The sequence below is a fragment of the Mobula birostris genome, chromosome 9 (genome assembly GCF_030028105.1).
Source record: "Mobula birostris isolate sMobBir1 chromosome 9, sMobBir1.hap1, whole genome shotgun sequence".
NCBI classification, from domain to species: Eukaryota; Metazoa; Chordata; class Chondrichthyes; order Myliobatiformes; family Myliobatidae; genus Mobula; species Mobula birostris.
In genome coordinates this window covers 30,002,605-30,014,451 of record NC_092378.1, presented here as the reverse complement: position 1 = coordinate 30,014,451, position 11,847 = coordinate 30,002,605, and the positions used below count along the sequence as shown (strand labels likewise).

General features: G+C 36.4%; 1 protein-coding gene across 1 annotated transcript in view; it reads left to right on the top strand.

Annotated features, from left to right (window-relative positions):
- b4galnt3b (beta-1,4-N-acetyl-galactosaminyl transferase 3b) overlaps positions 1-426 on the top strand; it is a 163,378-nt gene extending 162,952 nt beyond the window's left edge. The window contains exon 20 of the transcript XR_011887135.1: positions 400-426. The gene's annotated coding sequence lies outside the window, so the exon portion shown is untranslated. The remainder of the gene's footprint in view (positions 1-399) is intronic.
- The last annotated feature ends 11,421 nt before the right edge of the window (positions 427-11,847 follow it).

The window sequence follows — 11,847 nt, the reverse complement described above, 5'->3', positions numbered from 1 at the left end:
GACTACGAAACAGAATAGATTTAGGATGGAGATGAGGAGGAACAGCTTCTCCCAAAGAGTGGTGAATCTGTGGAATTCTCTGCTCAATGAAGCAGTGGAGGCTACCTCAGTAAATATATTTAAGACAAGGTTGGATAGATTTTTGCATCGGAGGGGAATTGAGGGTTATGGGGAAAAGGCAAGTAGGTGGAGATGAGTCCATGGCCAAATTAAGCCATGATCTTATTGAATGGTGGAGCAGGCTCGACGGGCCAGATGGCCTACTCCTGCTCCTATATCTTAAGTTCTGAAGCATACTGCAGGTGATAAAAGATGACATCCAAGTTTTTACTTTCAGTGGTTTAATTTAATTTCAGAGAATGTATACAGAATACCACCTGAAATCTTTACTCTTCGTAGATATCCTTGAGAGAGGAGGGAAACCCTAAAGAATGAAGATTAACATCAGTTCTCCCCCCCCATCAAAAAAATACTTCATCACAACATGACAACATCCCACATCTCAGGAGAGAGAGAGAGAAGTATTGTTCGTGCCGATCGAGAAGGAGACTAACAGCTTGCTGCTTTGATGTTACTATCTGCAGTGTGGCTTATTTCGGCAGCAATGAATTGGGTCATGACTATATAACTCAGGAATGCTGCTGTACAACTAACTCTGCCTACATGCCTCAACGGCCATCAGAAAATGAACAGTCTTGAGGAAGTGCAACCCGATCTGTAAGGCAGGACATCTCAGCAGCAAGTGCAAGTACAAATGTATGACCATGTCATTTTTATATATCATGAAATAGATACTAAGTACTGAAAAGTTCTGCTATGTTTTACACATATAAGATTTGCATCAATTTATGTCTGATTTGTTGGGAACTGGGATGTTGATTGGCATTTAATTGGAAAAGTGGCCTGATTTTCTTTAAGCTTTTGCAGTATTTGCAGCTGTAAAGTGCCTTTGAATTAAATAACTTTTTTTTCAAAATATGAGTAGGCCAGTCAACAGAAGCTCTTTTCAAAGTTCACCCTGCCTTATACTTACTCCCTGCATACCAAAACTTTTTTTTTGTAATATAATTTTTATTGAATTTTCAAAAGGAATACATGAAAAAAAAAGAATCTACCCTCCCCCCTCCCCTTAACCCTCCCCCCCCCATATAAAGTCCTACCTAAAAAGAAAGAAAGAAAAAAGAAAAAAAGGAAGAAAAGAACCGCCTGGGTATTGGAAGGTTTCCACATGCTCCATGGGATTCAAAATAAATTTGGTATAATTATTCGTTACTTTCCCCAAGTGACCAAAGTCTTTATCGGAGCACTTAAATATGCCATCCTATCTTTTGTAAATAAGGGCGCCAAATATTCAAAAATGTTACATATTTGTCTCTTAAATTATAAGTAATTTTTTCGAGTGGAATAGAACTAGCCATTTCATTATTCCAACGATCCATACTTAAATACGAATCAGATTTCCAAGTAACTGCTATAGTCTTCTTAGCTACTGCCAATGCAATTTTTATAAATTCTTTCTGATATTTATTCAATTTAAGTTTCGGTTTTATCCCTTCAATATCACCTAATAGAAATAATACAGGGTTATGTGGAAGTTGAGTTCCAGTAATTTGTTCCAATAACATTCTTAAATTTATCCAAAAGGGTTGAATTTTAAAACAAGACCAAGTAGAATGTAAAAAAGTACCAATTTCTTGATTACACTGAAAACATTTATCAGATAGATTTGAATTTAATCTATTTATTTTTTGCAGTGTAATATATAATTGGTGTAAAAAAATTATATTGTACTAATCTAAGTCGAACATTTATTGTATTTGTCATACTGTCAAGACAAAGTCTTGACCAATTTGTTTCATCAATATTAATATTCAGATCTGTTTCCCATTTTTGCTTTGACTTATGGGTCCCTTGTTTAATTGTCTGTTCTTGAATCAAATTAAACATACAAGAAATACATTTTTTAATTTTCCCTTTTTGTATTAAAATTTCAATTTCATTAGGTTTTGGCAAAAACATTGTTTGATCCAGCCTACCTTTTAAGTAAGCCCTTAATTGAAAGTAACAAAAGAAAGTATTATTAGATATTTTATATTTATCCTTTAATTGTTCAAATGACATCAATATACCTTGTTCAAAACAATCTCCTATAAATTTAATCCCTTTTTGGTACCAATTATATAAAAGTTGATTATCCATTGTAAAAGGAATAAGTCTGTTTTGGAACAAAGGCCTCCTTGCTAATAGAGATTTCTGTGTTTCATTATCAACATTTATCTTATTCCATAGATCAATCAAATGCGTTAATATAGGAGATTCTTTCTTTTCCCGTATCAATTTAGATTCCCATTTATATATAAAATCTTCAGGTCTATTTTCTCCTATCTTGTCTAGTTCTATTTTAATCCATGCTGGTTTTCGATCATCGAAGAAAGATGAAATAAATCTAAGTTGATTTGCTTTATAATAGTTTTTAAAGTTTGGAAGTTGTAACCCTCCTAACCCAAATTTACATGTCAATTTTTCCAATGATATTCTTGACATTTTACCTTTCCAAAGAAATTTTCTCACACATTTATTTAACTCTTGAAAAAATTTCTGTGGCAATTGTATTGGTAATGTTTGAAATAAATACTGTAATCTAGGAAATATATTCATTTTTATAACATTGACTCTACCTACTAATGTTATTGGTAATATCATCCATTTGTCAAGATCTTCTTGAATTTTTTTCAATAGTGGTAAATAATTAAATTTATATAAATTCTTTACATCATTATCAAGTCTTATACCTAAATACTTCATACCATTTACCGGCCATCTAAATTGGGTTACTAATCGCCATTGACTATAGTCTCCTTTAGTAAGAGGTAAAATTTCACTTTTATCCCAATTTATTTTGTAACCTGATACCTTCCCATATTCATCCAATCTAGAAGATAATTTATGTAACGAATGTTGTGGGTTTGTTAAATAGATCAAAACATCATCGGCAAAAAGATTAATTTTATATTCCTCCTGATTAACTCTAAAACCCATAATATCTGGATCAATTCTAATTAGTTCTGCTAATGGCTCTCGCTAATACAAATAAAGCAGGTGATAGTGGACAACCTTGTCTAGTTGACCTTTTTAACTGGAATGGTGTTGAAATTTGAGAGTTTGTCACTACTTTAGCTTTAGGGTTAGAATTTAAAGTTTTAATCCAATTTATAAAAGATGTTCCTAACCCATATTTTTCTAGTACTTTAAATAAAAAATCCCATTCTAATCTATCAAATGCTTTTTCTGCATCCAAAGCTACTACTATACTCTTCTCATCCCTTTTTTGTGCCAAATGAATTATACTGAGTAGCCGGGTTACATTATCTGCCAATTGTCTATTTTTAATAAATCCTGTTTGATCCATATGTATTAATTTTGGTAAATATTTATATAATCTATTTGATAAAATTTTTGCTATTATTTTATAATCCGTATTCAATAAAGAAATAGGCCTGTATGATGTTGGTTTCATAGGATCTCTGTCTTTTTTTGGCAATACTATTACAATTGCTGTTGAAAAAGATTCTGGAAGTTTATGTATTTTTTCTGCTTGACGTATTAGTTCCATAAAAAGAGGAAATAATAAATCTTTAAATTTTTAATAAAATTCAGGTGGAAAACCATCTTCTCCTGGAGATTTATTAATTTGGAGTGATCCTAAAGCTTCTTCAACTTCTTATAATGTAAAAGGCATATCTAATCCCTTCTGTTCTTCCAAATTCAATTTTGGAAGAGAAACTTGTGATAAAAACCTTTCTATCTCGTTAACATCATTTTGGGATTCTGACTGATATAATTCAGAATAGAAATTTTTAAAGGTTCCATTTATTTCAAGAGGTTTATAAGATATTTTATTTGCCCTTGTTCTAATTGCATTTATTGTTTTGGAAGCTTGTTCTGTTTTCAACTGCCAGGCAAGAATTTTATGTGCTCTCTCACCTAACTCATAATACCTTTGTTTAGTTCTTATAATTGCTTTTTCCGTTCTATATGTCTGAAGCGTATTATATTGTAACTTCTTATTGACAAGTTGTTTTCGTTTTTCTTCTGACATATATCTTTGAGATTCTTTTTCTAATTTTGTAATCTCTTTTTCCAATTGATCTAGTTCTGCCATATATTCTTTCTTAATTTTAGACATATAACTTATTATCTGACCCCTAAGATATGCTTTCATCGCATCCCATAATATAAATTTATCATCCATTGAATGAAAATTTGTATCCAAAAAAAATTGAATCTGTTTTTTCATAAAATCACAAAAATCTTGACGTTTTAATAGTGTTGAATTAAATCTCCATCTATAAGCCACTTCTTCCTTATCAGCCATTATTATTGTCATTAATGAGGGGGAATGATCTGATAATATTCTTGCTTTATATTCCATATTTTTCACTCTGTGTTGAATATGCATTGATAATAGAAACAAATCTATCCTTGAAAAAGTTTTATGTCTATGGGAGTAGAACGAATAGTCTCTTTCTTTAGGATTGATTCTTCTCCATATATCAATCAGATTTAAATCCTTCATCAATGATAAAGTTAAATTTACTACCTTCAATTTTATAACAGCCTTGGTTGATCTATCTAAGACTGGGTCTAAGCAAAAATTAAAATCTCCTCCAATTAATATTTTTTCATGCGCATCCGCCAAATTCAGAAAAGCTTCTTGTATGAATTTTGCATCATTTTCGTTTGGTGCATAAATATTCATAAAAGTCCATAGTTCAGAAAAAAGTTGACAATGTATAATCACATTTCTCCCCGCAGAATCAGTTATTACATTTTGTATTCTAATTGGTAACGTTTTATTAATCAGAATTGCTACTCCCCTCGCTTTTGAGTTAAATGAAGCCGCAACAACACTACCCACCCAATCTCTCTTTAGTTTCTGATGTTCTGTTTCCGTTAGGTGCGTTTCCTGTAAAAAAGCTAAATCTATCTTCATTTTTTTAATATGTGTTAAGATTCTTTTTCTTTTCACTGGTCCATTAAGCCCGTTAACATTAAAACTCAAAAAATTCAATAAATTAGTCATTATTCTTAACAAAGTTACTCCAATCTAAAACATTATTTATCTTCTCAACTCTCATAGTTCCTTGGGGAGCCTCTTTAAACTTCACCATGTTGCTATGTGTCTCCCTCCCAACCTTCCAGGCAGAAAGAAAAAAGATAGAAAAAAAACAAAAAAAGAAAAAACAAAATACCCCCCCACTAATGTTGTGAATGAAAGGATACACAACACTACCCCCCTCCATTTTACGGGTCGTGGCAAAAGCCACGCTTGCACACATGACTAGCGTAGCAATCGGTCAGTGCTTCTTCCAGCTCCCCGTGACAAAAAAACATTATATATATAGACAAAATTAGTATTACTATTCCCAACTAATATTCCTCCAGTTTTAACCTTTCTTACCCCCCTCGTATAATTAATAATATATTTATACATTCATCCAGCTTCAAAAATCCAACAAGTCCATTCTTTAACCCAATCTTCATCTTCAATCTATCTCGCTCTCCTTGGTTTGTTCTTGTATCTGGTGAATATTCAGAGAATCTCGCACAAACTGCTCTGCTTTCTGGTAGTCATCAAAAAATCTTTTTTCTCCACCAGGCAAAAAAATCTTCAAGGTTGCAGGATAACGCAATGCAAATTGATAACCTTGCTCCCATAGGGTTTTTTTCACTCGGTTAAATTTCTTCCTTCTCTTCAAAAGTTCGTAACTTATATCAGGGTAGAAAAAAACTTTGTTCCCTGCCATTTTCAATGGCCCTTTTCTATCTTTGGCAGCTCAAGCAGCTGCCTGTAGAATCCTTTCCTTGTCTTGAAATCTTAAGAATTTTATTAAAATCGATCGTGGATATTGGTCATCTTTTGGTTTTGGTCTTAAAGCTCTATGTGCCTGCTCAATTTCAGTTGGTCGAGCCTCCTCTTCCATTTGCAAAACATCCAAGATCCATCTTTGAAAAAATTCTATTGGTTTATCTCCCTCCGTACCTTCTTTAAGACCAACAATTTTAATATTATTACGTCTACTAAAATTTTCCAACATGTCCACTTTCTCCAAGAGTCGGTTTCTTTCCGAATTCCAGACAAGCAGATCATTTTCTGTTTTTTCCACTCTATCATTCATATGCCCCACTGCTCTTTCCATCTTCTGAAGCTTCTTATCCATTTTGTCCTGTCTTGCCATAACTTTATCATAGCACATCTTCGTATCTCTAAGCTCTTCTCTTACTTTTCTTAATTCAACTGTTAACTGCACTATAGCCTCTCTCATATCTCTATCATCTCCTTTACTTCCAATCGCTTCCAATTCTTCCTCCTCTTCTTCATCTGTGTTCTCTGCAGAATCCAATTCTGACTCTGAGTCATTTTCAATTGCAGTGGCTGTCGGTTCTTGTAGTTTGCGTTGTGTCGATTTGCGCATGCACTCTTCTTTGCGCATGCGTATTTCCGGTGTCTTCTTCGAAGAAGCCGTTACCACCGCCATTGCTCTCTGTTCTACCGAAGGAGATCCAACCTGAGTCCGAGGCTCCATCGTTGCAGTAGGCCCTTTTTTCCTCCCGTCTCGCGGCTGCTTCGCAACAGCAGACTTCTTTTGTTGCAGTTTAGGAGGCATATCGTAAAGTAGTCTTACAAAGTTTATAGTTTTCAGAAAATATTTACCAACTTTGTTTTGTTTAAACGGTACTTTACTGATTTATTGCGGGAGAGCTGGATTTACACGTCTCAATCCCACGTCATCACGTGACGCCCCCCACCAAAACTTAAACTGACAGAGAGTAGTTCAAATGTTAGGGCCTGTGCTGATGAAGTTATTTCAGTAGAAGCACTGATAAATCAGCTGTTGAATTATCGACTGTTCTCTGCATTCTGACGAACATTACTCATGGTCAGATCTGCTAGGAAGAAAAGGCATCTATTGTGATAGAGTTTTTGACTGGTTGTTCCATGGCATTTTTTTTTTAGCTATTTAGTACATTAATGATGTTATGATGAGTCAATTGGTCTCAGCAATGTTAATTGAGGAAATGGGAAAGTTTTGGATAGCAGGAATAAATGTGATGCTCTTGTTTTGTGACTGATGAGTAGGTGTGCCCACAGCACATGTCCATTTCTAATCTGAGAGTTACAGCTACAATACCCACTCCTTGGCAAAACCACAACAACCATACTCAGCACCCAATCTGTGGTCTCAACATTTGCCCATCCTGTGCCATGCTGGCCTTGTCGGCTTATGACTCCAATTGTAAAGGCACACCAGTCCCTTTTCCAAAGGGCAATAGATCTTTCAGGTAAAGACCTGTGTTAGCCCATATTTTCTGCACTTTATCTCTTGTGTACTTTATCATTCTGTCACTGAAAGCGTTCATACTTGTAGGTTATGCTGGTATTTCATTTCTGTGGTCTGATTGGTTCAGATCTCTGCACGGATGTACACAAAGAGGGCTAGGATTGGTACAACATTGATATATTACTGATATGTACTCTCAGTGGCCATTTTATTAGATACCTCCTGTTATCTTCCTATCAGCTTGAACCAGTCTAACCATTCTCCTGACCTCTCCCATTAACAAGGAATTTTTGTCCACAGAACTGCTGCTCACTAGATTTCGTTTTTGTTTTTTTTGTTTTTTGCACCATTCTCTGTAAACTCTAGAGACTGTTGTGCATAAAAATCCCAGGAGATCAGCTGTTTCCGAGATACTCAAACCACCCCATCTGGTACCAACAATCATTTCAATCAATGTCACGTAGATCACATTTCTTCCACATTCTAATGTTCGGTCTGAACAGCAACTGAACCTCTTGTCCATATCTGCATGCTTTTATGCATTGAGTTGCTGCCACATGTTTGGCAGATTAGATATTTATATTAACAAACAGGTGTACCTAATCAAGTGGCCACTGAGTGTATATGTCCCATGTCTGGGAATAGAGTGAACAGTATCACTAATTAATGCACCACCAAAACAATGCCGAAACTGTGAAAGACTGTGGGCAAGAGTTCAATGTAGAAGGAATTATGAAAAGCGATTGAGAAATGACATTAAAAAATTACATTTTAAGTACACACAAAGTGAAAGATCAGCAAATGTATTTGCTGCTAAAAGTTGTTCTTGATAAGAAACTGGAAAATAGCAAGAAGCATAAAATATAAAACTGGAGAGATTATTGTGTAGTTATAATGAAGACTATAAAGATAATAGAAACAGTGCTATTTTCAGAAAAATACAGATTACAATTATAAATAGAAATTGAAGGATCCAGCTTCTCTTTGAAACTGAGGTTTGTTTATTTGACCTTTGTGATACTGAAGAATTACAGATTGTTTCCATAGTGAAATGTCCCAAGGTGGAGGTCACTTGTCTGCCAAGCTCTCATGGTTCTGCCCCAACTGTATCCAAGGATGAGTCTGTTAATTAAGGAAAACTAACCCATCAAAACCAGGTAGGAGGAGCACTTCAAGATACTCCTGATTAGTGAATCAACTGCAACAGATGCTACCATCAGACCCATTCCTTACCTTTCTAATAGAGAATCTCTCGCAACCTTCCCTATCTGCTCACAAAGTAAGACGAGCTATCATTCACATCAAGAAAAACGAAGCCAAAGGACCAGGCAGCATATCAGCTTGGTCTGCAAAGGACCCGGTAAAGTATCAGCTAAGTCTATAAGGGTCCAGGCAACGTATCAGTTAAGTCTACAAGGGCAGAGATAAAGAACTGGTACAGAGAGTTCCATAAATCTGATAAAATGGGAAAATTCAACAGCCTTGGCAAATAGCAACACTGTAACAATCTTTAAGAATGGAGTTAAATAGAAATGTGGAAATTATAGAGGCATTGACCTGCTCTCTACAGTGGAAGGTTACTGGACTATATGCTCTTAAACTTCCCTTTTCCAAGGAAATCCTGAACTTAATGGTAGTTTCAGACCACTCAACAAGAGGTTCATTGATTGGCAGGTCCAGGAAACGTATCAGGAACAAAATTGTGACATGTCATTAGCCTTCACTAACTTGGTAAAGGCTTTTGACTGATGAAGTCTTGTAGAGGTCACTGGCTGCTGTCTGATACTGCTTCCCAATCAGGCAATAGCAATTGTTTTTTTATAATGCCTGATGTTAGATCTATTTATTACCCCAGACATGTTCTCAGTGAATTTACCAGTCATTCTTCCCCTCTTTCAAAACCGCCTTCCCACTAGAATTTATATCCAATATGGAATGTATGTGTACTTTCTCAATCTGCGATATCTCCATTTGAAGTCTAGAGACTTCAAGGCACCTTTAGTATGCAGAAGATGATCAGCACTGCACATGCTGACAATGGCCATCAATCTAGAATGGACCTTCCTGTACAAACCTCACCAAAGCCTAGGATGCTCACATAACGACAAAATGACAAGTGTGCTGCACTAGCCAATCTCAGATTTTGGAGATCTCACTAAACAAGTTACTAAGATTGATTCAGAGCAGATTCATTTTTGCTAGTCCTTCCTCTGGGAAATTGCTCTGACTTGAATAATGCAGTCATTATTCACACTGTGGATGCACAATCTGCTGAAAACACCTCAAGATTGCTGAGGTGTAACAATGGCACTTGCAGGTGATCTCATATATTAAATGGATAGGTTGTTGCAGAAATCCCAGCACTGACATAACGTTCCTCATGAAACATCTTCCCTAGATTGGACACTGTTAATTCCAGGTTTTCAGTCCCTAATCAAACTCTCTATTTGGAAATGGCCTACCATCGGGATGAGTTGGTAGTCAGAGAAAAGCTAGATGGACAGACTGCAAATATCTCAAGAAAGCAGGTAAACTAGGAGAAATGGGCCATCAATTGACCTCAATGGCAACATCTTCACCATTGTACTTAATGTTCCAGATGTGGCCTCACCAGCACCCTATACGCCAACATCTGCCTATTCTTAAACTCCATTCTCTTCACAATAAAGGGTAACATTATATTAGGCTCCTTAACTAGCTGTTGGACTCACCTGCTAACTTGTGATTCATACACAAGAACTTCTAGATCCCTCTGAAGTTCAATCATATGCAGTCACTCTCTAATTAGATAAACCTGACATAGGTACTTGCACTGTCCAGGTGATCCAAGGCCGTGTGGAGATCGTGTCTGCTGTAGACCTATCGTGGCAATAGTCAAATCGCAGTGGGTCCAGAGCCTTATCAGGTACTCCGTTGGGCCCTGCCGGTTTGTGAGAGTTCACCATCTTGACACCGGCCACTGAGACAGAGGTCACAAGGTCACTGGATCCTGCAGGGTTCCTCCCGAGTGTGGTTTTATTTTCCCTTTCAAAGCGGGTATAAAAGGCGTTGAGCTTGTCTGGGAGTGAAGCATCCCTGCCTTTCAAGATGTTGGGTTTCACTTGTAGGAAGTAATGGCCTGCAAACTCTGCCAGAGTTCATGCACATCCGATGTCATCTCCAACCTTGCTCAGAACTGTTCCTTTGCTCTTGAAATAGCCCTCTGCAAGTCGTACCTGGTTTTCTTATGCAGACTTTAAATGCCACAGATCTAGCCCTCAGCAGGCTACAGACTTCCTGGTTCATCTATGGCTTTTGATTTGGGAATGTACAGTAAGTTTTCTTAGGCACACACTCATCCATACAGGTTTTAATGAAATCGGTGTCAATTATGGCATATTCGTCCAGACTCGAAGATGAATCCCTGAATACAGTCCAGCCCACCAATTCAGTGCAGTCCTGTGCTTCTCTTGCCCAAACTCCTTTGTCCTCACTACTGGTGCTGCAGTTTTCAGTCTCTGCCTATACTCGGAGAGTAAAAATACAGCCAGGTGATCAGACTTACCAAATTATGGGCGCGAAATAGCACAGTAGGCATTCATGATCTTAGTGTAATGGTGGTCCAGTGTGTGATTTCCTCTGGTCCAAGGGGTGATTTGTTGATAATAATTACTCAGTGACTTTATCAAGCTGGCCTGGTTAAAAAAAACCCCGAAATGATACAGAAGACATCAGGAGCCGCGGTTTCATGCCTGTTGATTGCATCGCTCAGACAATATATCTATCTCCTGTTACAGAAACACTATGTCCTCATTTTAATATCTTCTGCCACATATTTCTCTTATACTGGCAAACTTAGAAACCTTACCTTTCTGACACAATGCTAAATTGAAATGAACTGAACATTCCTGGACTGTTTCAAAGACACTGTGGCTTTGTTCTTTATAATCCGTGTGCTTTCTCACTCATTTTTTTGCATGTTCGGCATTTGATGTTTTCTTTGAAGGGGTTCCATGGTGTTTCTTTATTTTGTGGCTGTCTGTGGGCAAGACAAATATCTCGCATCCATACTTTGATAATAAATGTACTTCTATGTTCTTTCTCAAGGTGATTGATGTAAATAGTAAATAACTGTGGGCTATGAACCAATTCTGGGGTACTCTACTGTTACACCCCTACAATCTAAAAAAGGACCCAATTATGCCAACTCTGTTTTCGATTTGAATGCCAGTGTTCAATCCATGCTAACCCACTTCCTCCAAAACATTTGGCATAAAAACTTATGCACTGATCTTTTATGTGGCATCTTGTCAAATGAATTTTGGCGATTTTAATGAGCTTAATATTTTAGCACAGCTACAGCTTTTACTCCAACTTTTCATGTCACACATTCAAAGAATTCATTATGACAAATATGATTACTGGTCATAAAACCACTCTAAACAGGTTTATTTATAGTTAGCTTTCTTAAATGGTTAGTCATTTTTTTATGATTGTTGACTCCAGCACCTTGCCAACAATACTT